At 45.1% G+C, this 27,268-nt stretch overlaps 1 long non-coding RNA gene across 3 annotated transcripts; it reads right to left on the minus strand.

The window, feature by feature from the left end:
* Window positions 1–16,524: 16,524 nt before the first annotated feature.
* LOC126526302 (uncharacterized) lies at window positions 16,525–19,312 on the minus strand. Of its 3 annotated transcripts, none has more exons than XR_007598496.2 (5): window positions 18,871–19,312; window positions 18,506–18,734; window positions 18,274–18,379; window positions 17,556–17,715; window positions 16,525–16,739 (listed from the first exon to the last, which is right to left on the minus strand). It is a non-coding gene; the product is annotated as an uncharacterized lncRNA (long non-coding RNA). The 3 variants fall into 3 exon arrangements; XR_007598495.2 differs by having other exon boundaries at window positions 18,274–18,432; XR_008611418.2 differs by having other exon boundaries at window positions 18,274–18,432; window positions 18,506–18,597; window positions 18,871–19,138.
* Between the last annotated feature and the right edge of the window lie 7,956 nt (window positions 19,313–27,268).

The raw sequence follows: 27,268 nt of genomic DNA on the forward strand, positions 1-27,268 counted from the left end.
AATATCAAAACTTCACCCATGCATCATGCATGATATTATTCCCTCTGAATGTCAACTTTGTGGCACATTGAGTTCTTTCATGATGTTGGGCAAACTTCTTGCAGGGTTTGTAAAATATGCTTGTGAAGATTTCAGTACATGCCACTGATAACAAGGCTCCCATTCTCTGCAAATATAGAATTACTACCACCTCCACTTTTTAGGGGTAGTGGGCAAGATTTGCAAATTTAATAATGCCTCTACACAGGCAAAAAATGAATGCTTAGCAATTGTAATTTATCCGTTAATTACCCAACACACTTCAAAACATTTCTGTGCATCGTTGCTAACATTCCTCTCATTGCCTTTAAATATAACTTAGTCATAAGCAACGTACTTGAACATACATGGACACACAAAAAAAATGAAGCATTGAAAAAAGTTGCGATTTGTGTGTGTCCTCATTTTTTCTGTGCTTTCTTTTTAGTGCACTGAAAAATCATGAATTATCAACTAGGCCATCAGTCCGTCCTAAAGGGAGGCTAAAGAGAAACAGTGAATCAGTCCAAAATAATAGTCTTTGTGAATAACTCATTTCATTTATTCTGCACTAATACGTTGATTATTAGAAGTGTAGTGGTGTATTGTATATTTGCTTGTTTGCACTAAACAAATTTAGGTTTCCTTGGTTAAGTACAAGGTCTTCATTGGCGACTTCGGATCGTTTGGGAGTCTGGGATATGAGTATCTGGCCCCCACATTCTGGCAACTTTCGTCAAAATAAAACAATTTGAGGCTTTTTAGTGCAAGTGCGACAACGAAAAAGGCTTCAAAATGAAGTTTGAAAGCAAAAAGATGCACCGAGTTAGTATAAAGCTCCTTACGGAACAGTGCATAATTAGAGCAAAAAGGCCCGAATTAAACCCAGATACCGTCGTTCGAACTGTACGTGCATAAATCCGGAACTGGAAGTGTGGTTTTACTCTACAAAACATATAGACTGATCTGGGAGATATACAGTCAAACCCACTTATAACAATATTTAAGTGCCACAAAAATTCCATTGTTATAACCGGATTGCATGAAATATCAAAATCCGCGGATGCCAGAGCTGATGTGATAAAACTATAATGGCGGGGAGGCCACTGCCTCTCCCCACCACCTTCCTTCATCCTGCTGCTGATTGTGTTCACTTGTTTAACTGCCTCCTGGGAACTCCGATTGCATGTAACAAGCCGCGGCAGTCGGTGTTAAAGAGTGGCACTGCTATAACTGCAAAGAGGGGTCACGGGTGCCAAGTGATATGCAAGTACCGCCGAGGCAAAGCTTTGATAGCCCCAAAAGGGGCCTTTTAATAAGTGCGATAAGGTTGCTGTGGTAGTCTGTCAGCTTGAGAAATCCAGAAAAAATGCTGAGGCGAGCTTGTCACAGGCATCTCGCTACGTACTTCTCACTGGCTTGCACGAGAAAACCCTATGTCCATCAGCCTTGCATGCTTTATGTGAAGCTTGCCAACATCCTTCTCCAAAGGCATCCAGGTGCTCCACGTAGTGAAGCAGAAGGACCTCGCGAAAACAAGCCCACGAGGGACTGAATCATCTACAGGACTAAGTGCGGGGACAACGTTGGGGCAGCCTGCACTACTGCGTCAGCGCTGCCATTGTGACCATCACTGCTGCTATCCGATGCAAGCACATTCGCGACGATCGCCTCATTGGTTAGAAGCACTTTGTTTCCAAACCTATAGCAGTGCGCTTTCTTTTCACCGGCAACGTCGTGCAATGCCGATGATCAGCGGGCAAATCAGCCATCTTCCGTTCCAGCGGCGAGTCAAATGAGGCTTAGAAACCACGTGATCAGGACATACGTGCCAACTCTTCTGAATTTTCCGTAAAATGTGCTAATTTCGAGCAGTCTTATGATTTTACGAATCTTGCTTGAAATATTACAAAAAAATTTTATTTGCAAAGAAAAAGGGAAATATAGTAAAACTACACCACACTGCGCTGCCACGAGAGGACAATACATGTGCGATGAGGAGCGAGGACAAAATTGATATCAACAAGGGACTGAAGCAAGGGTGCCCTTTATCTCCACTGCTGTTTATGATGTACATAGTGAGGGTGGAGAGGGCGCTAGAGGGAAGTAATATCGAGTTTAATCTCTCATGCTGACAGGCGGGTACAGTAGTAGAGCAGCAGCTTCCATATTTCTTTTATGCGAACGACATTGTGTTGCTAGCTAACAAGCAAAGTGATTTGCAATGTCTGGCTAATATCTGTGGACAGGAAGGCAAGAATTTAGGTTTGAAACTTTTTGTTAGAAAATCAGGTGTTATGGTATTCAATGGAAACAGTGAACAGACAGTGGCAATACAGGGCCAGGAAATACCTCGGGTAAGAGGCTATAAATACCTTAGTATATGGATAAACGAAGGCAATAGATATAGGGAAACACAAGAAAAAACAATAACAGTAAAGGGGAAGAGAAATGCAGCCATAATGAAGCACAGAGTGCTGTGGGGATACAATAAGTACGAGGTGCTCCAGGGTATGTGGAAAGGTGTAATGGTTCCAGGACTTACTTTTGGAAATGCGGTTTGCTTTAAATCAAGGGTACAATCATGACTCAATGGGAGCCAAAGGTCAGTGGGTCACCTCGCATTGGGCGGTCACAGGAAGATTACAAATGAAGCTGTGCAGGGTGATATGGGCTAGACTAGTTTTGAAGTGAGGGAAGCTCGCAGTAAAATTGAGTATGAAGAACGACTGAGGATTATGGAAGAAAGTAAATGGGCTGGGAGAGTGGTCAGGTGTCTGTACAGGAAAAACATTGATTCACAGTGGAGGAAAAGAACTAGGAAGCTTACCAAGTATGCGGCCTGTAGGGTGGGCAACACAGCAACAAAGAATGTCAACCGGGAAGTCAGAGAAGCTGAAATAATCTCATGAGTGGCGGCAATGGAAAAGAAACCTGCTATGAGTAACTACTTAAGAGGAAAAAACGAAATCAGGAAAGAAACAATTTATGATAACTCAAAGGGAAGCAAGCTCATTACTTTTGGGTCATTCCACGCCAAATCAACCAGCGTTTTTTCGACCATCACAGATATAGCTGCAAAAATTTCCACCTGTTTGTTGGAGTTCAAAACTCATCCTCCACGTTTATTCTTTCTTGCCAAAAATTTTGTAGAATTTTGACGACAATTTGTTTTTCCTGCCAAGCTGAGCTAGATGGCATCAATCAACATTTTTTCTCAAAGACACATTGTATGATCCACTCCTTCAAATTGGGTTTTGTGGCAACCCAAAGATGCTATGTGACTGCAAAAATTGCCAATTTTACAAATATTTGAATACTTCAATTGTTCTGGCACTAGCAAAAGCATGTAAAATTGCAAAATTTGAGTTTTTTTCTCGGAACGTAGAAAAACCTGGAAGTCACATATAAAATATATACTGGTAGCCCAGTCAACATAGTACAGCTCAAGAATATTTAAAGTATCGAAGGTTTAGCAGTTCGCACGAAAAAATATTGTAAAGCTAAATTTTTTTTCAAAAAGTTCCATATTCAAGGTAAAAAAAAGGTGCCTTGGCGGTCAGCCTAAAAATATATGCATTACACCATTAGATAGCCCTACGCGTCTACTATGCATGTGGGAAGTTCTAAAAAGGTATTTTTTAAATGCAAGAGATGTTTTTTTTTATATTTTCGTGTCAGCACCGGCCATTTTCTGAGGCAAGTCAAGCTAGGTAGAGTGCTGATTCCAGTGCTCCGCAGCCCAGGCTTGCTGGCGTGGGATCCAGACGACAAAGCTAGCATTGTCTGCAACGCAGACGAAAGGGAAACGGTGTGATCATCTGCATTTCATTGCAAACAGACGCACGCTTCAGTGCAATGTGGCTTGTGCTTGCTGTGTGCCAGGTAAACCATCCTCCAATTGCTCATGGAACTTCACGACCGCTTAATTTCCCCAGAGAGTCCTGCACATCTCAAAGGTATGTTTCATACATTCATAAATTGAAATATTTTCACATAAGTATAAATTAAACGCAGAAAGAGCGCTGGCATCTTTCACGCAAAGCATTATAAATAAAATCTCACCCTGAAATTGGTGAATTCCTTTTCTATTTTCAGATGAAGACCTTTTGCCCTGCTCACTGGAACCAAAGACTGTCATAAGACGACAGAAGTGAAAAACACCTTCCTGATTAGAACTGAAAGCCTGGAGGAACGTGAACTGTCTTCTGGTGTGGCGTGCGAAAAGCGATAAGGACAGTTTAGAAACAGTATGCGCACACCATTATTACATCTATATTAAGAAGTTCACGACACTACGCATGTCAAAGATGTGCTCCAACCCTTTCTCCGACCATGGGTCAAACAGTCGGGGAACTTGGATCATATCTCTGGGCCTCGCTACAGCAATGCCTCTCTTGGGGCTGGTTCCTGCTGAAACTCTGTCCACAATGTAAAGTCAGGTGTTTCCAAATGCGGGCGCAGTTAGACGCAGCCAATAAGAGCTTGGCAGATTGTGAAACAATATGTGAGTCTACATTTGAAGGGAATGCATCCACCTCAACAGACCATGCTGCACCACGAGATGGGACTGGAATAACCTCGAGCAGAAAACGGAAGCACCGTGAGGAAGAAGCAGCTGTCGCAGGTGGCACCTTGCCCAATGATGATAATAAGGATGCTCAAGTGCAAGGCGTAGCCTATGAAATCGCACCAACCACCGCACTTGTGGAAGACTATAAAAAGCTTCTTGAAGACGTGAGAGATTGATTCGTACGAGAAAGAAAATGGTCGAAAAAATCTATCTTCTGGCATTGGCGCGTCGTTTATGGCCTCGAAAAAAATTTGCTGAGTAATTTGGTGCATCGGAAAATCAAGTTCGCATTGCTACATAAAAGTTAAGTTGACCACTGGACGATAGAACAATAAAAAGCATAATAATGTTCTATGAGGATGAACATACATCCGTCTGTCTTCCAGGCAAGAAAGACGTCGTCCGAGGCAAGCTTAAAAGATTGCTGCTATGATAATGAATTTTAAGGAAGCGCATGAGGAATGGAAGAAAACTAACACAGAGCTGAAGTGCAGCTTTTCTAAGTTCGGCTACCTGAAGCCACGCCACTGTTTACTTGCCCAGGAGATTCGTCGCTCAAATCGCTGATATTGAGCTCTCCTGCACTGAACCGGGATTTGGCAGCAAGTATTTCTGTCCGTCAGTGGGCTAGTTTAGTGCGGTGCCGATTGGAAACAATCTTGTTCACCCATAATGACTTCGTAGACCGTCTCCTTGAGATGATAAGTGACTTAATATCGCATCACTTTGTCAGTAAGCTCCAAGCTCGGCACCTACGCAATTTGAAGACCGCTCTCACGCCTGCAGAAGCCATAGTTATAATGGATTTCTCTGAAAACTACAGCTTTCTCATTCAGAGTGCCTCACGGTCAATATATTGGGACAACTATCAAGCAACAGCACGCCCGATTGTAGTTTACTCTCGCTCGACGGACTCTTCTGATAAACCACATGTGCAATCATACGTAGTGATATCCGACTGCCTTGAGCATATGACTGCCGTGGTTTCGACATTTCAGCAGGTGCTGATGGATCAACTTAAAGTAGACATGCCGCAGGTAGGACATGTGCACTACTTTTCAGATGGGGCTGCTTCACAGCATAAGAACAGAAAGGATTTCGCAAACCTGTGCTACCACAAGGAAGATTTTACTTTGGATGCTACATGGCATTTTTTTGCTACATCACAAGGAAAAAGTGCCTGTGATGGGGTGGGTGGCACCTTGAAACGGTTGGCTGCCAAGGCAAGCCTACAAAGGCCTTTCTCAAGGCAGATTTTGACACCGTTTTAGCTGTACGACTGTGCACGTGAAAGCCTTTCACGGCGTTAATCGACACGGGTGCGGACACGTCTGTTATGAGCCAGAATCTCGCGCGTATCCTTAACAAAGTTTCGACGCAGTGGACCGGGACTCAGATTCGTACTACAGGAGGGCGCCTCATAACTCCAATAGGCCGGTGCACAGCACGAGTCAATATTCGGGGCTTCACGTACATCGGCGACTTCGTCATTCTTCCTGAATGTACAAAGGACCTTATACTCGGCATGGATTTCCTTCAGGCGAACGATGCCATCATCGACTTGCAAGAGTCTAGAGTCAGCTTCGCTACTACGCAAGCCATAGCGAACAGCAATGGCAACGACCATGACATCGCGCTTCACGTAGCTGATGATCACGTTACGTTACCACCCAAGAGCAGCGTGCTTACCCTTGTCCGATGCGACATGGAGGACGACGCCGAAGGAATTGCGGAGGCAAACATCCCTCTGCTTCTTGAGCACCACATTTGCATAGCCAGAGGGCTTCTTCGGGTGCGCAACAAATGTTCAGTCATCTTGCTAACAAACTTTAGCAACGAATTTCGGCATATACCGCGAGGCACGACAATCGCATTCCTTCGCGAAATCATTGATGTTACTGACATTGCCACATTGGAAATCGCATCGTCTCGGCAATCTGAGTTACCCAGCCTAAAAGAACGGATTCACGTTAACGCTGCTCTGCCAGACCATCAGAAAGACCGTCTACTGAGTCTCGTGAATGAATTTGCAGACTGTTTTTCAACATCGTCCAAAGTACGGCGCACGTCCATCACAAAGCACCGCATTATAACGGACGAGTCTGCACGTCCTGTTCGTCAGCATCCTTACAGAGTGTCTTCAGTGGAAAGGGAAGCGATCAAGCATCAGGTGAAAGAGATGCTCCAAGACGACGTGATCCAGCCATCCACAAGCCCGTGGGCCTCCCCTGTAGTGTTAGTCAGAAAGAAAGACAACACACTACGCTTCTGTGTAGATTATAGAAAGTTGAACCGTGTCACCAAGCGCGATGTTCATCCATTGCCACGCATCGACGACGCATTGGATCGTTTACAGCATGCCAATTTTTTTTCTTCTTTGGATCTTAAATCAGGGTATTGGCAAATCGAAGTCGATGAACAGGATCCTGAAAAAACAGCGTTTGTGACACCTGACAGGCTTTATGAGTTCAAAGTTCTCCCCTTCGGTCTCTGTTCCGCACCTGCCACCTTTCAGCGGATGATGGATACCGTGCTTGCTGAATTCAAATGGCAAACCTGCCTCGTATACTTGGACGACGTCGTCGTGTTCTCGAGCACGTTTGACGAACATCTCGCATGACTTGAGAGTGTCCTCGCAGCGATCCATACTGCCGTGGCCTCACCATCAAGCCTGAAAAATGCTACTTCGGGTCCCAAGAGCTCAAATTTCTTGGCCATGTCGTTGGTCCTAGAGGCGTCCAACCAGACCCTGATAAGTTAGCTGCCGTAGCTGAGTTTTCGCCACCCACAGACAAGAAGGCTGTCCAAAGCTTCCTTGGTTTGTGCGCATACTATAGGCGCTTCATCGAGGGATTCCCAAGAATTGCTGAGCCTCTGACACGGCTCACACGCGATGATGTGCCTTTCATTTGGTCGGACGAGCAGCAGCAATCGTTCAATGAATTGCACAAGCGCTTGCAAGCGGCCCCAATACTTGCTCATTTCGACAAAGATGCTGACACTGAAATTCATACTGACGCCAGTAATACCGGTCTTGGCGCAGTTCTTATGCAGTGGCAAGCTGGTGCGGAACGCCCCATTGCTTATGCAAGCCGCAATCTCACCAAGGCTGAGAAAAACTACTCAACCACTGAAGAAGAATGCTTAGTGGTTGTGTGGGCAATTGGTAGATTCCAACCCTACTTGTACGGTAGACCCTTTAAGGCTGTCAGCGATCACCATGCCCTGTGCTGGCTTGCCAACCTCAAAGATCCTTCAGGCAGACTAGCCCGTTGGAGCCTGCACTTGCAAGAGTACGACATTACAGTTGTCTACCGATCTGGAAGGAAGCACAGCAACGCCGACTGTTTGTCACGTGCACCCCCCCCCTACGACGTCTCGGACCCTGACCATGACTTGCCATTTGTCGGCATTATCGATGCCATAAAGATGGCTGAGCACCAGTGCGCTTACCCTGAGCTGCTGCCGCTGATCGAGCACCTTCAAGGAGCTGAAGGTGTCTTACCTCGGTCGCTCGTGCGTGGCTTATCATCGTACTCTTTGCACAACAACGTCCTTTACAGGAAAAACTGTGGAAGCGGTCCAAATATGTACCTCCTTGTCGTGCCGTCGGCGCTGCGCGAAGACATTTTGCTAGCCTGCCATGATGAGCCATGTGCGGGACACCTGGGATTCGCTAAGACATTAGCAAAGATACGCCACAAGTATTATTGGCCCCGGCTTTTTTCTTCTGTGCAACGGTATGTCAAGACGTGCCGCGATTGTCAGCGCCGAAAGAAACCAGCAGTCAAACTGGCTGGCTTTCTCCACCCTGTGGACTCTCCTCAAGCACTGTTCTAACAGATAGGAATGGATCTACTTGGGCCATTCCCAGTGACCTCTTCGCGCAACAAATGGATAGTCGTCGCTACCAACTACTCAACCCGGTACGCCGAAACCGAAGCTATTCCGCAAGCAAACTCGTATGAAGTGGCCAAGTTCTTTGTACGCCACATCGTCCTACGACATGGTGCACCGTCTGTTCTCATCACCGACCGCGGTGCAGCATTTACAGCCGAACTTATGGAGAACGTTCTCCAGAGCTGACGCATTGCTCTCACCGCAAGAGCACTGCGTATCACCCTCAAACCAATGGACTAACTGAACGTCTGAACAGAACGCTGGCTGATATGCTCTCCATGTATATCGACGTAGAGCACATGACGTGGGATGAGATTTTACCCTATGTAACATTCGCGTATAACACTGCTGTAAAGGAGACTACACAGTTTACGCCGTTTGAACTTGTATACGGGCGCCACGTCACATCAACACTTGACGCCATGCTACCTCTGGTTGATAATAGCCCGCCCAGCGAACACGCGGAAGAATTCGTACAAAGAGCTGAAGAAGCACTCCAGCTTGCTCGGCATCGTATCCGGAACCAACAGCATATCGACACCCTCCGCTACAACCAGGGTCGACGCGACGTCCATGACAATACCGGTGCCTTCGTGTGGGTCTGGACGCCGATCCGTCGCCGTGGACTCTCGGAAAAGTTGCTCCGCCGGTATTTTGGCCCCTACAAGGTTACACGCCGCCTCAGTGACGTGACCTACGAAGTAGTCCCTTGCAGTTCTGACCCCGGTTCGCTCCGTCGTCGTCCTCGCGCGGAAGTTGTTCATGTATAGTGCGCATGAAACCCTACTGCGCGTACGTGAATGCCGAGATGCACCTCGGGAGCTCTATTTCTTGTCGGCGCTGAAATAACTTCTCACGCGACCGACACGGTCGCTTTTCGCATGGGGGGCAATTGACACAATGATGTGGGGCGGCCACACCGCGGGACGGCGCGCGCAAAGGCCGGCGCCATGAAAGACGACGAAGCGCGTGAGCTGCGCGTTCTTCTCCTGGCCCGCCATTAAACAGAAGCGTCTATTTTGTAAGACTCCATCTTCAATCTACGTTACAATATAAAACCAATTTGGGTCCCGGAGAGTGCAATATCTAAGCGGGATGTAGAACTGTCGTCCAGGTTTACGAATGCTATGCGCATTAACGGAACCAGGTCTTTACATTATTTTCAGTCGACGTCACTTTTTCAACTAAAAGTCGCATTCATGTCTTCGTCGAAGACAAGAAGTGTTAAAGCTGTTCGACAACCGGCACCTGCTCGACTATAAAAGTGATACGGGAAGATTATTCAAGCGTGGTTGACATTCAATTTTTGTAGCCATGAAAAAAAGAGTCAGGGATACGGCGTTGGAAACCGCTGGTCTTGGTTTGCATACAATAAAAAAGCCACAAGATCCTTGCTGAATAGTTTCTTGGGCTCACTTTGTGTCCAATTTGTCTTTGCAGGACGGCTTATAAGACCTCAGAATCTGCCCAGGCGGCGCTGCGGAAAAAGCCGTCACCAGCACCCCCATCGGAGCCTTGGCGCGAACTGAGTAGTGCAAGGAGAGCTGTCCGCAAGCGAAGGTGCATAGGCCACAATGGACCCTTCTCTTTCGTTTGTGTTGAGGCACAGTTTCCTAAAAATGAAGGACCTGGGAAGCTTCTTCCGCCCATCCACGCTTCGGAAAAGAAGCTCAGCAGAGCGAAGTACGTGTACAATGTAAAACAAAGTATTAAGTGTTATTTCGGCGTGCTGCAACTCGCAAGTACAGAGAGCATCAGGTTTGTCTGTATGCATATCAGCATCAAAATCTGAGCATTTCAAATTGGTTCATATTGAATATGTCCTGAACACAAGACTTAAGTATCTCCTATATTTTTATGTATTTTATCGTAATGTTTTGTCTCGCAATTATTTACAGAGAGTGTCCTTTCATAACCTTTTCCAGGGCAGCAAACAGAAAACGTTTTCCAAGGCAGTAAACAGCGTGAGATCATAACGAAAGAAGCTTCCTACATTGCCTACGCGTTGCATCTTTCTTTCTCGCAGAAGCTACAGCATCGCTCGTACCTTAATTTGAACTTTTCGCAGACGCTTCGAGCAACAAACGCGCACAAATAAATGCAAATAAACGCGACATTTTTTTCTTTACACACGTGCGTTACTTCGCAATTACTCGTCCATTGCTCCTACAGCAACTTCATTGCTCACATTTGAAAAACGCAGTCGAGCAGGCTCAGCACATTGCAAAGCGTGCTTGTATCAGCGCAGGACATACAAAATACTGAAAGTAGAAACGAGCTCGCGATACAACGATGCTCTAAAACAGGATCTTGAATTCATAAACGAACCAAAATGTTTGGTTAAGCTGATCTGCCAAATCTCTCCGTTCCACTTGTTGAGTCAAGCGGAGGCGGACGTTTGTTAAAAGGTGGAGATATCGATGGCACATAAGCAGTGGCGTAGCAACAGGGGGAGCCGGGGGTCCGTGGGCCCCGGGTGCAAGGGCCGGGCCAGTGGGGGGGGGGGGGGGGGGGGGGGCGGTGTCATATACGTCTGAACACACCCTTTTTTCCGCTGGCTACACCCGGGGGGGGGGGGGGGGGTGACAGAAGACCTATGGGCCCCGGGTGCCAGACGACGTAGCTAGGCCACTGCACATAAGCAGGATGGTTCGCAATGTTGTTTTTTCTGTTACCAACGAAGTGGCGGCTGCGAAATCTTGAGTTCTCGCTTGGCTACCACAGTCCTCCGTCAGGGCTACGCAACACAATTACAGAAGAACAAAATTGTCGCACTTTCTTATGCGAGCCGCTGTGTTGTGGGGAATGCAAGTAATCCGATTACCCAACAGGTTGAACGGCCCGTATCCAGCGCTCTCGCCTTTCCCCTTCCTACGATCGCGATTGAAATCGGTAAAACTGAACGTTGTTATACCGTCCTTCACGTTCATGGCAATTTACGACACAACAGTAGCGTCGATTGCGGCGTTTCTTCGTAGCGCGCGGAGCTATCGCGGTTGCCGTCGTTTCCGCCATCAGTCTGAAAAGTGAGCCAGCAAGCGCTTTATGGCAGTTCGGCGGCGCGTCCGACTAGCGTAGAAATTCATAGCTCTCTGTCTGGGTGTTAAATGCGCAAAACACTCGCAATATGGACCAAAATCTAGTTAAATTGTTGTTTCGCCGTCGCTAGCTGCATAGGCAACTTAGCAAGGAAGTCGGGCTTCGCACTACTAGGGTGGCTAGAGGGTGGCTACTAGGGTGGCGAGTAGTGCTAGGGTGGCCACCCTATCACTCGTCGGTATCGTCCCTAGCACTACTCAATTACTGCCTCTTCGCACCGGCAGGTGGCGCTACGCGTCTTGCAAAACTCCAGAGTCTGACGTCCTATGTCCACGTACTGAAAATAAAAAAAGAACATTTCCTGCGTTTAAAAAATAATATCTCCCACATGCATAGTAGACACGTAGGGCTATCTAATGATATAATGCATATATTTTTAGACTGACCAAGTTTCATTGTGTACGTTGTAAAGTTCGCTTCTGCGCTCGAAAGTGGAAACCACCGTAACGTACGTTTGGCGACATAACTATTACACACATTTTACCTATTAAAAGTTGTCCGTGAATGCATCGCGTGTTCAAAAAGAGAATAGCGCATACAGCTCCACTGCGTACCTATCTTTCGCACCACCGTTATATGCTGCCGCCGTACAACGCAGAAAAGCTAGCTTTGCAGTTGGGAAAAAGTTCCATGACAAGGCCTGCAGTACAGCAGGTTATAAAACACTGGGATGAATCTTTTGCAGGCTTTTTTTTAATTGTACTGAGATAGACATCCAAAAACATTAAAAACAAGCGATGCTTGCCTTTCTTTGAATTAAACAGACTCGATCAACCTAATGCACATATCGGGCGCAGGTCTTGTGAATAAGTTTACCATGCAGATCACCTGCCTTTCACTACAGCACACAGCAGTAAATCCTAATATTATCTACGACATTATGTTATCTGTATATATTGCTACGGAACAGCCGCCACGTACAGTGAGGCAGCACTGAGGAAGAAGAAGACGACGTGGGCCCGCTTGATCTAAGCGTCGCCATTTTGGCCTTCCGTTAGCTTCCCTTCCCTGTAAACAAATTGTATATAGTATTGGGTCCCAGCTACACGTAACATTAATTTGGTGGAGGTGGACGTTCCCCGTACACTTCATGGAGCTTCGCAGCGGTCGCAACGGCGACAGTGCAACTTCGGCTCCTGCGCGGCACTTCATCTACGCAACCGTCTCCGCCTGCAGCCCCGACCTACGTCGCCGTCTCCCCCCCTCGTGATCCTGGTGTTTTCAACGGGCCTGTTTACGCTCGAGCCGCCCATCGCCGCAAGCCGCACCACACGCGTGCGGTCGCGCGAAAAATTGCACGTATCCAGCACTTGTGCACAAATTACCATTTACACTGTGGGCACAATGTATACCTTACACATTGTAAACCGAAATTTGTGCACAAGTGCTGGATACGTGCAATTTTTCGCGCGACCGCACGAGTGCGGTGCGGCTTGCGGTGATGGGCGGCTCGAGCGTAAATCGGCCCTAAGCACCAGTCACAGCCCAAGTATAACCACGGATATCCGTGGGACGTCCACCATAAGTCCCAACGTCCATCCATCCCACGGAGGAAGGAAACTAAGGAGAGGCCCTGACGTCACTCTTTGTGAAGCAAAAGTGAAGCCGGAATTTGGCGTTGCTCATGGCGATGCTCCGCCTTTTGGGCCACCCTCCTCGCTTGTTTACATCTTTCGCGAAACCACGCCGCGCTGCGCGTGGTGTCGCGCGCTCGCGCAACATCTGGCAGAGCAGGGTGCAAGTAACACAGCGCAACAAGACACGGTGACTAACGCAAACCCGCCCACTCAGCGCCTTTGCCACGGCCCGAAACCTACCAGAGCAACACGTGTGAGCGCTCAAAACCATAACAACGCCGCCATTGTGGCCCAAAAGGCGTGACCATACAACAAAAAAAAAATAAAAAAGCAGCAAAAAAATGAGAACCTACTACGTCATTTCCGCCACACTTTTCTCCTAGCGCGCGGAGGGGGTAGGGCCTCTCCTTAGTTTCCTTCCTCCGTGATCCATCCGGATATCCAACACGGACGTCCATGGGGCGTACAGGAGAAGTCGATATCCTGTTTGGATGTCCGAAGGACATCCCCACGGGATGTCCATGGGACATCCCGTTTTGAACGTCTGCTGGCTGTCCATAAATAGGCATGTCCAGGATATATACACTAGTGAGTTATATATAAACTAACATAAAAATATTGCCCAAAATTTTAGTCTGTTCATATTATATTTGTTTATTTTTGTTCTCTATCGGACTCCATTCTTTTTTCAAAGCAAAATAAACATCTTTCCAACTTGATATAAATTCTGCCCACTTTAACATCGTAGTAATAAAATACGTTTGTTTTTCTATCGGTGGGTCATACAAGCACTTTGTAGTTTGCTTTAAAACATACTTGTGAATGACTAGCAGAATCACCCATTTGAAGCCACTTATTCGACCTAGAGCCAAGCACTCAAGTTATCCCTCATTATCAAAAGTTCCTGATCATAGAGTTTTGGTCCTGACCTCCGAACATGTAACTGGGTATATAGTGCCTAGAATATACTGGCTAGTGTAACGTGCACCCGCTCTTTTCAATGGAGCAGCGTGGCGCCGCCTGCAATGAATGCCCACGGTCGCCGACAGAGGTCGCTGCCAGACGGGTGGGTGCAGACTGCGCGTGTCGTCTGCTTCGCATATCAGTTTCGCAGCTGTTGCGTCGGTTTCTGTGTTGCCGTTTTCAGTGTTATTACAGCGTTGCGTGTTTGTTCTTGGTGTTTTCAAAGAGAGAATGCTTCGCTACTGTGTTCGTGTGCCTGTCATTACTAGAAGTATGCGGCGGCGGTGAAAAAACGCCTAAGAGACAGTGCAAGGAGAGGACCTGCTTTATGCCGTTGTGTCGAAGCGGTTACCGCTCGAACAAAGGGCGTGTATCGTTGTTCACTCCACCACTGATACGAAGCGGCAGCACAACGGGCAAGAATGATCAGGAGAGTGGACAGAAGGCCGGCACCAACTGCTGTGGTTTGTAAAAAACATTTCGAAAACAGCTTAGTCGAGCGCACGTTCTCTATCACCGTGAACGGCGTTGTCCACGAGATTCCCCGCGATAAACCACGCCTGAAACCCTACGCTATACCCACGATATTTCCTGAGTATCCTAAGCATGCACCTTACTCTTCGTGAGTACCAGGGAAAAAAACGAGAAATAAGGAGCAGTAGTGCTTTGATCTACTATACCGTTATGTTGCACGAAAGATCACTGCCCAAAATTCTTGACCACAGTGTGCAGGCTTCCTTTGCGTAAGTAAAGCTGAAGCTAGTGCCGACGCTGCTTCAATATTGCACTACGCATTTTGACAATGCATGGAGGCCTTGTCTATCTTAGTCAGACCTCGTCAACCGCTGTGAAGGCCGTGGAAGATGTTTTTACTGTGTTCTTTAGCAAACACAAGTTACATGTAGCGAGTCTAGCTGATTTTTCAGGTCAGCTGCAGACACTGGCCTTTCCCCAACTAGGGTGCCCAGAACATGAAAAACCAGCTTTGACAACACGTACTTGTGAAGTTGTATGTATTCTAGCTTGAGGAAGGAGATTCTTGGTTGGGGAAGGAAGAATGGGGTTTAAGCGCAGCGCAGTAACTGTCTCTCAGCAGAGGACACCTCAACCAAGCTTGAGGTTTCGGTTTTCTGTAAAAGGCATCAACAGAGAGAGGGAAGTGCAAAGGCAACGGCAGAAGCTCTTTAAACTGCGTCACTGCCACTAGATCTAGCTTCTTCGTGTATGTGTGCATTCTCTCATCTAGGGCTGTCTTATATGCCCGCGTTTGACTGTTGTTACGCGAGAATAAAATATTTGTTACGCTTAAATGAAAGACATAAAAAGAAGTCTGCACGTGTTTACCAGGTATTAAAAAATGTATAGTACACAGAACACCGCGTGCAGTCCATTTTACAGGGAATTTTTTTTACTTATTATTCTATCCTCGTGGCCCAATGGGCATTATGAGGAGATGGGTACATGGTTTACAAACAATCAAAAACATTCAAACCTATGACGACAACAATAAGGTAATAGGCAGAAATAGCAGCAAATATAATAAAAAGAAAGGACAGCGAAATTCGTCATTTCAAAAGATGATCGGTTAATTTACAGCGGTTTTCAATGGTTATGCATTAATATAACATCAATAGAACAGTAACATAACCTTAGAATTCCTTTACTTTATTAGAATGAAAAAAAAAATTTAACCTAAAACTTACCCTTACAAAAATTACGCTGCCATCATGGCTAGAATAAAAAACAAGTGTCCTTAGCTATCACCGAAAAGACACGAAGGCGAACGCCTTGTAAAGCCTACTGTAATTCACCTTAATGCACCCTAATCCTTCTTCATCCACCCTAATCCTCCTTAATTAATACACCTTAATCCCCCAAGTTCAACCTAATCCCAAGCAACAAAAAGACCGTGGCAAAAAGTCGGCCCGACGTCTCCGGCCGACTGCAAAACGGTTGGCCCGACCTCGGCAACCGAGGGCGGCCCAGCTTTGGGGATTGACATTGGCCTAACGTCGGCCGATCGTCGGCAATCGATGTAGGCCCGACCACTGTGGCCGACTTGGCCGACGGCGTCCCATACGAGGGCCTACCAAGGCTTTAGGTACGTAGTCAGTCGGCCAGCCGTAGGGCCATTCTATTTGGCCAACGCAGCCGAGCGCATGCCACACGCGGGCCAGCCATGGCCCTGACGACAATAATGGTCGGCATTGCACCGGCCCGGTGCTGAAAGCCGACGTTGCTTTTGACGCCCCGAATAATCGTAGCTTTTGCATCATGCATTTACAACAGCATGCGCATCATGCATCATGCTTGTGTGGTGGCCGGCATAGAAGTACCACACGAAAGCGAACGCTTTTTTGTACTTTTCATGCCACATAAATGCCAGGCCAAAGATTCTGATACAGGTCTTTATTTCTTGTAATTGTATATGTACACCGACACGTTCACAAGTTTCAAACACTAGTTCATATTTGGTGGGCTTGAAGCAGGGTCACGGCGCCTTCTTTCATTCCGGCCTCCATCCCTGTCAGCTGCTCCAACCAACCAGCGTTTTGCGACTCCAGCCACTGATGCTAGTGAAGCGTCAGGGAACGTGCTCCTCACAGATGCTGCAAAAAAGCGGCGCATATAAGAAAGCTGCCCCCGCTTTATAGTTCAGTTGGTGAGTCGCATTCCATTTGAAGAAGTGAAACAATCAAAAAGATCATAAGTCAGATATTCACGAAACATTAAAGAAACGACAACAAAGCAATATTAGGGACGTGCAAATCAGTATCGAAGCTGTCAGGAAGAGTGGCTGGACGACACAAATCGTGTAAGTACCGGATAGTTGGTAATTTATATGTCGTTAGCAATAGGGGGAACTGAACACGGAACCATAGCAAAACACGCATACACAGTGGCTACTGTGTCTATAGGTAGCGCGGCTATTTACACCACGATAGGTCTTGTTGCTTCCCGTGAGCACTGTATGAAACAGCCGAGTTGAAACGCTGAGACAAAGAACGCGCCGGAGCCCGGAGCGCGCCAAGCGGCACAAGGAGGTGAATAGGTAAATGTCTGGAGAGGCAAGAGGGGAAGCTTATGGCATGATACATATACTTGCTGACATGATGGCAACGATGATAGGTCTATGTTTAGCAGAAAACAGTTAGCATACATGGGTTAAAGCAGAAACAGCATATACAGCATATATTATATGGTGAAGCAAAACAATCTCCTCAAAAGCAGTGGCAAAATATGGACGCCGAAAGTAGAACTCACTTATTACGGCATTATTTTATTAAAGAAAATGCTAATACTGGACGCAGCAAGATGCAATAAGCAGCAGCTTGTTTGAATGAAGAAAAAAAAACTAAGCATGCAGTTGGTACCGATGTTCGCAACGTGCACTAGAAAGCTGATTGTTATGCCATATTTCTTACTTATATTCGTGATGGCCATGAGCTTCACGAAGGCGTGCTTCCTCCCCTGCGACCCTTTCCAGCTGAACTGCAGTGCAGCTTCATTTGTAAGTATGCCCTGCAGAATAGTGCTCACGGCACGACCGGTGTCCGTTCCTCCGTATCTGGAAAAAAAGTTCACCTGCACGAACCAGCGCACGTAGAGTTAAACCAGACATCCAAATACGTGGTTATCGTGGTCTGTAAAAAATAATGGCCAGGATAAGAAACGCTCTCGTTTTAAATGTTTTAACCACATAAAACAAATATATCTAGAAACAACGTTCTATGACAGAATGGCATATGGCTGCGGTATTGTATGAATGACAAAATGAAAATCAACCAAATATTAAACATGAATACATAGTTTCTCTAAAAAGAAAACACAGCATGTCATTCACCATCTGTTCCATGCAGGAATCTGAAGCTAAATATTCCTCTAAGATACGCTTTAGAGCCGCCCAAGGAAACATGAGGACAGGAAGGATAGGTTTACCGACTTTGGTCGGAATATCAGTAAAAAAAAAAAACCATCCAGGCAGCGCGATAAATGAATACAACACATAGTTGCACAAACAAAATAGCACGCAGACTGCCACGAGACAAATGTATAGGTATACATAACGTCGAGACCGCGGTGACAAAGTATTACACGTAAACTACGAAAATGCAACAAAAGAAAAATTGAGGAAGAACTTACATATGGGCTATCCGCAGGGTTTCACATACGTGTCTTCTTGTCTGATGTTCCTAGATCTACTCTAGTCCACATGCGGTGAAGCGCGCCACACACAATCCATTCTTACCTGCAATGCACCAGACGTATATCATACAGGTATTTACAGTTATGTTTTTTCATCTGTGGGAAGGAACGAAAGCAACTTCTAATTAATTATGACTTTTCCGCAATAATAACCAGACAAGCGTCTTACCCAATTTCTTCCCGAATGGTGATAACAGTTCCGAGCGTAGCAGGTCATTCGCACACTGTGCTTCAATTTAAGCAGTGTCGTTCCAGTGTTTCCTAGAGAAAAATTAACGAGAATACAAGACGAAAAAATAATATTAGAAATATATACATGAAAGTACGTCTCACACTTCCCTGTCCCAACTCTCGAACGCTTGATCCGTTCTCATGTAAAACCTCTTCTTTCTTTCTTCCTGTCAGAAAAAATAAGCCCGAAAGACAAGGAGTTTATCATACGTTGCAAAACCATTTACACAATACAAAGCGACCTTTGTTCACTTGAAAAAGACAGTCATGCATTACACAACGTGAAATTAAAATGCCACTTACGAGTACGCATATCTTGAACGGCGAGATACGGCGGCTCCACTGCATGTAAAGGGCTTGCGCTGTTCTTGTCCATGTCACTTTTGTGTAGCTTGCGTTTATATGCGCAGTCCATGATAACAGAAATGCACCAACTAGTCTACCATGAGACGCGGAACGAGCTGGCATACAGAGCTAGCATTTGGCGGCAACTCACGCACCCGCGCCATTTGGCGGGAACTCGCCTGCGCCCCTGCAAGCAAGCGGCGTTGGCCTGACGAAGAAAAAATAGACAGCAAGGAAAGTCCCGTGTCGCTTTCTCGCCCCGTCCTCGCTGGTGGGAGCTGATGCTGACAGAGAGAATCGCCCGTCCCTGCTTTCCAAGAACCTCTTCATTCCTTCTGGGAGAGGGAGAGGCGACAGCCCAAGACGACCTCGGTTCCCCACACTTTTCCTTTTTTTTCGTTTTTCAGGCGCTTTCTGTGAGCGCGTTGCCGTTTCCTTTTGGTGTGTGTGCTGTGCGCGTGCGTGCGTGCGTGCGTGCGTGTGTGTAATGAAAATCTGCGTTCTATATTTTGCAGGGATTGGTAGCGCTATACGAATATGTATATACCTTATGTGAACAATAATTTTGACCTCTTCAACGTGTCGAACAGTACTTTGGGTGCTATGTACGTTAGCATGTAGGTTCTGTTTTCTTGTTTGGGAGTATTGTACAAATATCGTATAATCTTGATTGGTTTCCTTTTGTACTTGCTCAGTATTGTATACCTGTTATTACCGGGTGCAATTGTCTTTGTTTTAAAAGTGTCGCTGTAAAGGCTCTGCCAAGCGAAAGGGGGCTGCGGCTTTGTCAATCTGTATCTGACAGCTTTTTCTGCGCCTCTGCTGTCTGTACCTTTACAAGGCAGAAATAAATAATTTGAATTTTAATAAGTATTTATCGTCAAAGCATCACGTCTATATGTGCACGAAGTTCAATAGGTGCATGCATGCATACACAGTCAATACGCTTTCCAGAGAGTTTTCCACGAAAATGGTAGATATGCTTCACAGGAGACGGCGCTTGAAAAAAACACTCATGATATACCATGAATTTATTAATTCTTAACTGCTTGATTGTTGAACGTCATTAGTTAATTGAGCGAAAATTGGAAGAATTTGATCTAACTCTAGTTCTTCCCAAACAAATCCACGTCGACAGCAGAAATGCTCTATTTTATGATTTACATTGATTGGCATGCAGCCTTAATTATTCTTAGACGAATCGACAATAGCTAGAAAAATTGCAGATTTTGACATCTCTTCACAATTCGCCTTCGTATAATCGCTTCTTTCACCCTCCCCAGTGAAAACATTCAACTGAAATGTTTCCTAGAACTGTACAGTCCACGAGTCGCCTGCGCTTAGTTCGTTTGACGATTTTTTCTGTGCTGCGACAGGGCCGTTTACAATTAACACGCCGTTCGCGAACAATTTTGCTTGACTCTTTCTGCAGTTCAGATGACTATTACGAGAACTGTCTAATGCAATATCCACTTGATTAAATTTTGTTCCCCGTTAAATAGTTATTTTCTCGATAGTTTAACTACAAAAGAAGAAAGCAATAATGAACGACACAATAGTGTTGCAAACACATCCGTTTTTGAAGTATTGAAATCTTGTGCTTTTTGGTAAAGCAAATGTAATACTTACGCGATATGTCTTCTTCTTGCGACTTGCACACTGGTCTCCACGTACTCTTGCTCTCATAATAGTGGTCGTTGCATGCACACCCGCATATATGGCGAAAATAAATTTGATTCTGATTTCATTATTCACTCTAATTACTAGAGTTCTATCAGTCCAGAACAAAACACAGAACCATCCTTTAGCCGGAAGGTGACCTAACTGCCAGATGAACTGTCACTGACGTCTGTATGTGATGGTTGCTGTTTTTCCCCATGTGATGAACCGCCGTCATCGCTTTTGTATAGCTGGTATATATTCCGTCATTATATATATTCGTCCTTCAACATTTGTTACGCAAAAGCAACAACAACAAAAAATTGCTGCCTCTCACTTCTTCAAAGGACTGCGCAGCCTGTCGGAACGCACTGGCGCGTGTGAACGCATGGCCTGAAGGTTCAATTTCAAAGTGTTGTTCAATTGCTGCCTGAACCACTCGTGAAGACCTTTCGTGCCCCGTTACTTTATTATGCTAGCTTTTCTTGTGACCGATGACAAGACATTAAATTTGGCGGCCTCTGCAAGACTAAGCTGCATCAACACAGCTTCTTAAATATACGAATTGGCTCAGCGGCTGTCGGACAGTGTGCATGGTCCCTTGTGGCACGTCACTAAAAAACCAATTAAACGCTTAGCGTATATGCACAAAATGATGCGACCACTAATATAACATGAGAGGGGACTTTCGGTCTCACAAAAAAAAAACGATATATATATATATATATATATATATATATTACACGAAGTGCGCATGCGCACAAGCATGATGCATGCGCATCATGCATCATGCTTGTGTGGTGGCCGGCATAGAAGTACCACACGAAAGCGAACGCTTTTTTGTACTTTTCATGCCACATAAATGCCAGGCAAAAGATTCTGATACAGGTCTTTATTTCTTGTAATTGTATATGTACACCAACACGTTCACAAGTTTCAAACACTAGTTCATATTTGGTGGGCTTGAAGCAGGGTCACGGCGCCTTCTTGATACCTGATAATATTTTTTTCACTGGCCTCTTTCTATAAGAAGGACGAACATTCTAGGCAGCGAAAAAAGTATGAGACATATTTCATCCTGGGGTAAATCTTTTATTCATAATATTCATTCCCAGAAAATACGATACAATGAAACGTTGATGCTTAAAAGCAAAACTTAGTTAAAGCGTTTACAGATCGCTGAGAAAGCGTAAGTCTTTATACGAGTTTGGTTTAAATGCGCAACGCAGTAAACAAATCCTTTAATGTAGTTTGCACCCATGATATTTCTTTGCTTGTTCTTGGCTTTAAGTTGGTTGCACTAAAATTGGCCATATGCCGCCGGATATGTTACATATTGCATACCATTAAGGCATATGCACATCACTAGTGCCTTTTCTAGGGATGTGTCATCGCTCATCTCAGCGTTTTCCTGCTGACGGCCGCATATGAGGAGCCTTGTTTCCCCCCAGACACTGCATGACCTTATAAGGTCGCTTAGCGCTATCTGAAAAAAAAAATTCTTTATACGCAAAGTACAATACTTTAGAGATGAAAATATGTTTCCTTTAGGCTAAATGTGTTTAAACTAGTACCTCTTGCTTTTTCACTGCTTTAACATTGATTGCACTTCTGAGATTTCTCCTACTGACTGCTCTTAAAATGTTGCGGTCCGGAAGTTTTTAGAATTTGGGGATATGGGAAAAATGGTCAAATCGCCGCATTAATGAGAGCATGCATTGCAAGCCTGCTTCTGAAGCGACGAATGAAGGCTCAGAAAATTTCAGTATTTTTGATAAGATCAGAAGGAACATTTTCAATTTTGTTCATTTTTATCAATCCTACTTCCAAACATTTATTTGCTTTCAAATGGGACCTGAAAAACAAAATAACGATGTGCAAAACGCAATTAGGTGAGTCACATAGCTGCAACTGATATTATTCCATTATACTCTTGATAAAAATAAAGTTTAAAAGTTCGAACACAAGTGGCAACGCTTTTGATAGAAGCTTTCATTATAGAAGCAAAAATGAGCTATAAAAACGCAGTTACGCTTAATTCTAAACCCAATGGAGATGAAAATTCTGACAAGAATGGCATTCTACGTGAACTTATCACACGTGAACTTTCACTGTGGACATAGACATGTTTGCAGCTGGAAATCAAGAGCTGCAACGGGCAGAGTACATTCGTGTTCATCGAACACAGTCACACTTCCTCTTTTTAAAGCTAGAAATGTAAAATATGCAGAGCTACACAAGATAGATATCCTAATGCAGAGTGCAATTGAGGTTACAAATTAAGTAGCGCGTGTGGTTGCAACCTCGCATGCAGCGCTTCGGAGATGCAGGTTACTGTCAGTCGACAAATAGCTCACAAAATTATGAATTTTCACATTATAGGCCGCAGCATACTATGAGCGGCATACGCGGCAACTACACGGCATACACGGCACACCACATCGATGCGTCACTAACAGAGTTCTAAACCATGAGAAGAAGCACAGTGCAAAATGCAGTGACAACTCCAAGCTCGCCACCCTTGCCCGAGGCGAAATGGCAGCGGGCACAGAGAGAACGGTGAGTTGGCGAAGATAAATTAAAAACAACAGAAATGGTGTGAATTTGGTACTTCAGCGCAATTAGCTGAACAATTCAGAAATATCCAACAGCCCGGTGTTAAAACTTGTTAAACAAGCACGATGATGACTGCTATCTATTTCGATCAACGCTACTGCTCGCTTTTCAATAAATTCACCATTACGGCAAATTTTGCACCACACATCATACAAGCACATACCGGAAATCATGACCAATTGGCAGTCAGCCGCTATTTAACAAAAGCGAACCATGAGTATTGTTCTTACCTGTATATTTAAATCGTCCATGAAGAGCAGGTGAGGGACCGCTACATATATCCATTATCCATATGGCGCTGGAGCCGTCAGACCGCGGTGGATTCTCTCTCGTAAACTCTCGTAAACTCGGCACAGTGCACAATGTCTGCAGACACCACCGGCGTTGTACGCCATGAAGGTCTGTAGAAGTGAGCGTGGCGATACTATGGCGATACACACCAACTCTGACAATTAGACCGGAAGCTCTGCGCTGCAATGAACGAACGTCGCTCGTGGCAGTCCGCCGGAAAATCCACACGAAAAATAGCCGGGTGCAGTCTTCAAAACACCACGGTCTCCTTCAGCCCCCCCCCCCCAAGAAAAGTTTCGCATTCACCGCAGGGCAGTGAGAAGACACACAGCGTTGTTTTCCCTCGCCCACGCTCCGCGCAGATCCCGTGATATAAAACGGATCCGCTATTCGGATTTTTTATATGGGTGATGGAAAGTTCCCACGCGAGCGCTCTGCGGGATGTTAAGCGTGTAATTTGCGTTTCTCACGCGTACGCGGCTCGCTCACGCTCGCACAAGACAGAACCATGGCAGGCAGTCTTGTCCTCATGCTTACACAAAGGAATGTCACGCTTATTTTCGGTCACGGGTGCCTGAAACGTCATCCGCGCCTCACTTACATGCGCGTCACGCTAAAACTCACAGTTTAGCGTGAGATTAAGCGTGGATTTTTTTTTTTTTTAGTGTATACTGAGGTATTTGTGTTCTTTTACTCGAGGTATTTCCTGGCCCTGTATTGATACTGTCTGTTCACTGTTTTCATTGAGTACTGTTTACCATAAAAGCTGATTTCCTAACACTAAATTTCAAATGTTAAATTCTCACCTTCATGTGCACATATATTCTCCAGGCGTTGCATAACACTCCGCTTGTTAGCTAGCAACACAATGTCGTCCACATAAAACGAACCTGGAAGCTACTGCTCTACTATTTTAACCGCCTGTTTGTATGAGAGATAAAACCCAAAATTGCTTCCCTCTAGCGCCCTTTTCATACTTACCATGTACATCACAAACAGCAGTCCCTAGTTGATATCAACTTGCTTCTCGCTCCTCATCCCTCCCCATTCAACACAAACTGTATTTTCTAGGTAGGTCTCTGTCAAAAGCTATATAAAGTCGTTGCGTATGCCTTCCAGAATATCCCACAAAATTTTGTGGTCTACGTTGTCATACGCTCCGGTAATATCTAAAAAAGCCACATAAAACAGTCTCCTCTCTTTGGATATTTCAATACACTGAATAAGAACAAATAAGTTATCATCCAGACGCCTATTCTGAACCCGTTCTGAAGTTCTCCCATACCATTCTCTGCCCATGTTTGCACTTGTAATTTAATTACCTGTATTGCTAACATGTATATTGCCGATATAATGGTCAACGGTCTATATGGGTGAATTCAATTCTTTTCTCCGTTATCTTTATACATTAAATTCATTCTACTTTGTCTCCGGCTGTCTGGTATTCGCCTATCTTGTAAGCCTTTTTCTACTGCTTCCCACAGAGCTTCCTTACTTTTTGATCCTAGTTCGCTAATCAGCCTAACGGGAACCTCGCCTAACCCTATGGCTGTGCGCTTTAGAATTTTCTCTGGTTCTCGTTAACGCTCTTCTTCTTTAAAACTTCTTCATCATTGCCTTGGAATGATTCGGTCGTTATTTTTCGGATGTAATCTAATGTCGCATCCCCTTCCATTTTTTTTATCTTAGTCTAGGACATGCTGTTGTGTTCCAGACTTTCTGCTTAATAAGTTTGTGTGTTTTCAAAATATTCTAGGCGCGGCCTTCTTTTTCTCACGTATTTCCGACAACCAACTTTCACTTTCACCTTTGAACTTTGCTTGAATCAGTATTATAACAATAGATTTTTTTTTCTTCCGGTATACTTCTAATTTTCTGTCTACTTCAACCTGTGGCAACTGCACTTTCTATACCTGCTTATGTTCTCGTAATGCTTTCTGTCATTCATCGATCGCTTCGGGTATCACGCTATTCCACCAGCTTTTTTGACTTCCTTTTTGTTTTCCAACAAACGTGTTGCTTCTCCTTCCTAATTTCTCTCGTCATTACATTTAGAAGCTCATTGTATTCCCACTTTTTGCTTGGCCATTTGCCGTGTTCTTTCTCGACTCCCGCGGCTATATTTGTTATTTGTTAAGCGTTCAAATTTGGACTGGCCATTCTTCGCTCCGTGCTCTCCTTCACAACTACATATCCCATTTTCAAAATGGTGCGTTTATGGCCAGTCCTTGTGTTACTACAGTCTTACTCGCCAATGGCTCAACTTATCTCAACTGATCTGAACTTATCATAAATATCTTCCGTCATCAGACAGTAACCAATAGTCGATTGCCTATTTCCAACTTCCCATCTGATCTGACCATCAGATTTACGGCCCGTAATTACGATAACGAGGTTACGTTGCTCACAAAGGTCCAGCAATAACTTCCTGTTGTTGTCGGTATAAACGTCTAGATCCTGTATGTGGGCATTCATGTCACCTAACAGGGTAATTTCGGCATTATTTCCGAAAACGCCTAATATCAGCACTTAGGCATTCCGCTAAGCCTTGGTTCTTCTCTCTGCAATGTTTTCTCGTTCATAAATACGTTAATCCCAGCCAAGTTTTATTTCCACTCATTGTGCCTGAAAACCAAAGATGCCCTTGACACTTTGAATATGCTTTTTCCCATTTGAACATTCCGGCCCCCCTCCCTTTCCTTTCGATTTAGTTCTGTTGCAACCTTCCCAAACATAATTCTCAATGACTGGTGCATCTTTTAAGTCTCTAAGGTGCGTTTTTTATAACCGCATACACCCCGATTTGTTCTCTATTTAACTGCTCCTCAATTTAAAAGCGCTTTTCCTTTCTTCTGGCGCCCTGCATGTTTATGCAGCCTATTGCATGGCGAGCTCGCTTTTTTTTTCCGCCTTTCTCTGTGGTACTAATCTGAGGTACCGCCACCTACCGGCCGTGGCCACTCAGACAGACCTCAAATGGCAGCTAGAAAAGGGCTTTGTCTTTCAGTTTCCGCGTAACAGAATTATGTTTTCCCGCACACTCGATTTGCAATCCGAAGTTATCATGTCTGAAGCTTGTGCTTAAGTTGTATTTTACGCATTTTCTGACAATTTACCCTCAAAGATTCATTTAGTTCCATAAGGCTCTTGCGCTTGGCGGGGGCCATGTATGCTGCACTTCCGTATACATGCGTGCCCGCGTTACGTACGTCGCTTGTGGTGTTAGAGGTGGTTGGTTTCTGAGTAACGTCGTCTAACGTCGGCAATCGTTTCGTTGTACATCCACTTTCACAGGGTGCAATGGAGGAGGGCTTTTTTTTTTTTTTTTTTTTTGCTAAGAATACTGCAGGGAACCTGCTGAGAAATATGCGCACAAAGCCACAAACGTGCGAAACCCGCGCACAGCGTAGGCAGAATGTAGCTGTGATACCTTACGTTCACACACTATCCCACAATTTGGAAAAGGTGGCTCAGCGTTACGAGTGTTCGCTGCTCCCCATAAGCTGTAAAAGCTTTGTAGAATGACCGACCCGGAAGCAAGCCAGTAACGTGACTGCGGCATAAAGCACAGGCCGCCTTTTATTGAATACGCATAAGGGGTAGTCTATGAAATTCTTTTAAGGTGCGGAATAGTGTACATTGGCCATACTGGGAGATGTGTTAATGATAGGTTAAGGAAGCACGCAAACAATGTAAAAAAATCCGCGTGAAGGAAAAGATTTCGAAGGTTTTCTGGCAAGTCATTGTCTGACTTGCAGGGACTGTTCGCCCGACCTTGTAAACACTTTCG

The sequence above is a fragment of the Dermacentor andersoni genome, chromosome 8, assembly GCF_023375885.2.
Source record: "Dermacentor andersoni chromosome 8, qqDerAnde1_hic_scaffold, whole genome shotgun sequence".
NCBI classification, from domain to species: Eukaryota; Metazoa; Arthropoda; class Arachnida; order Ixodida; family Ixodidae; genus Dermacentor; species Dermacentor andersoni.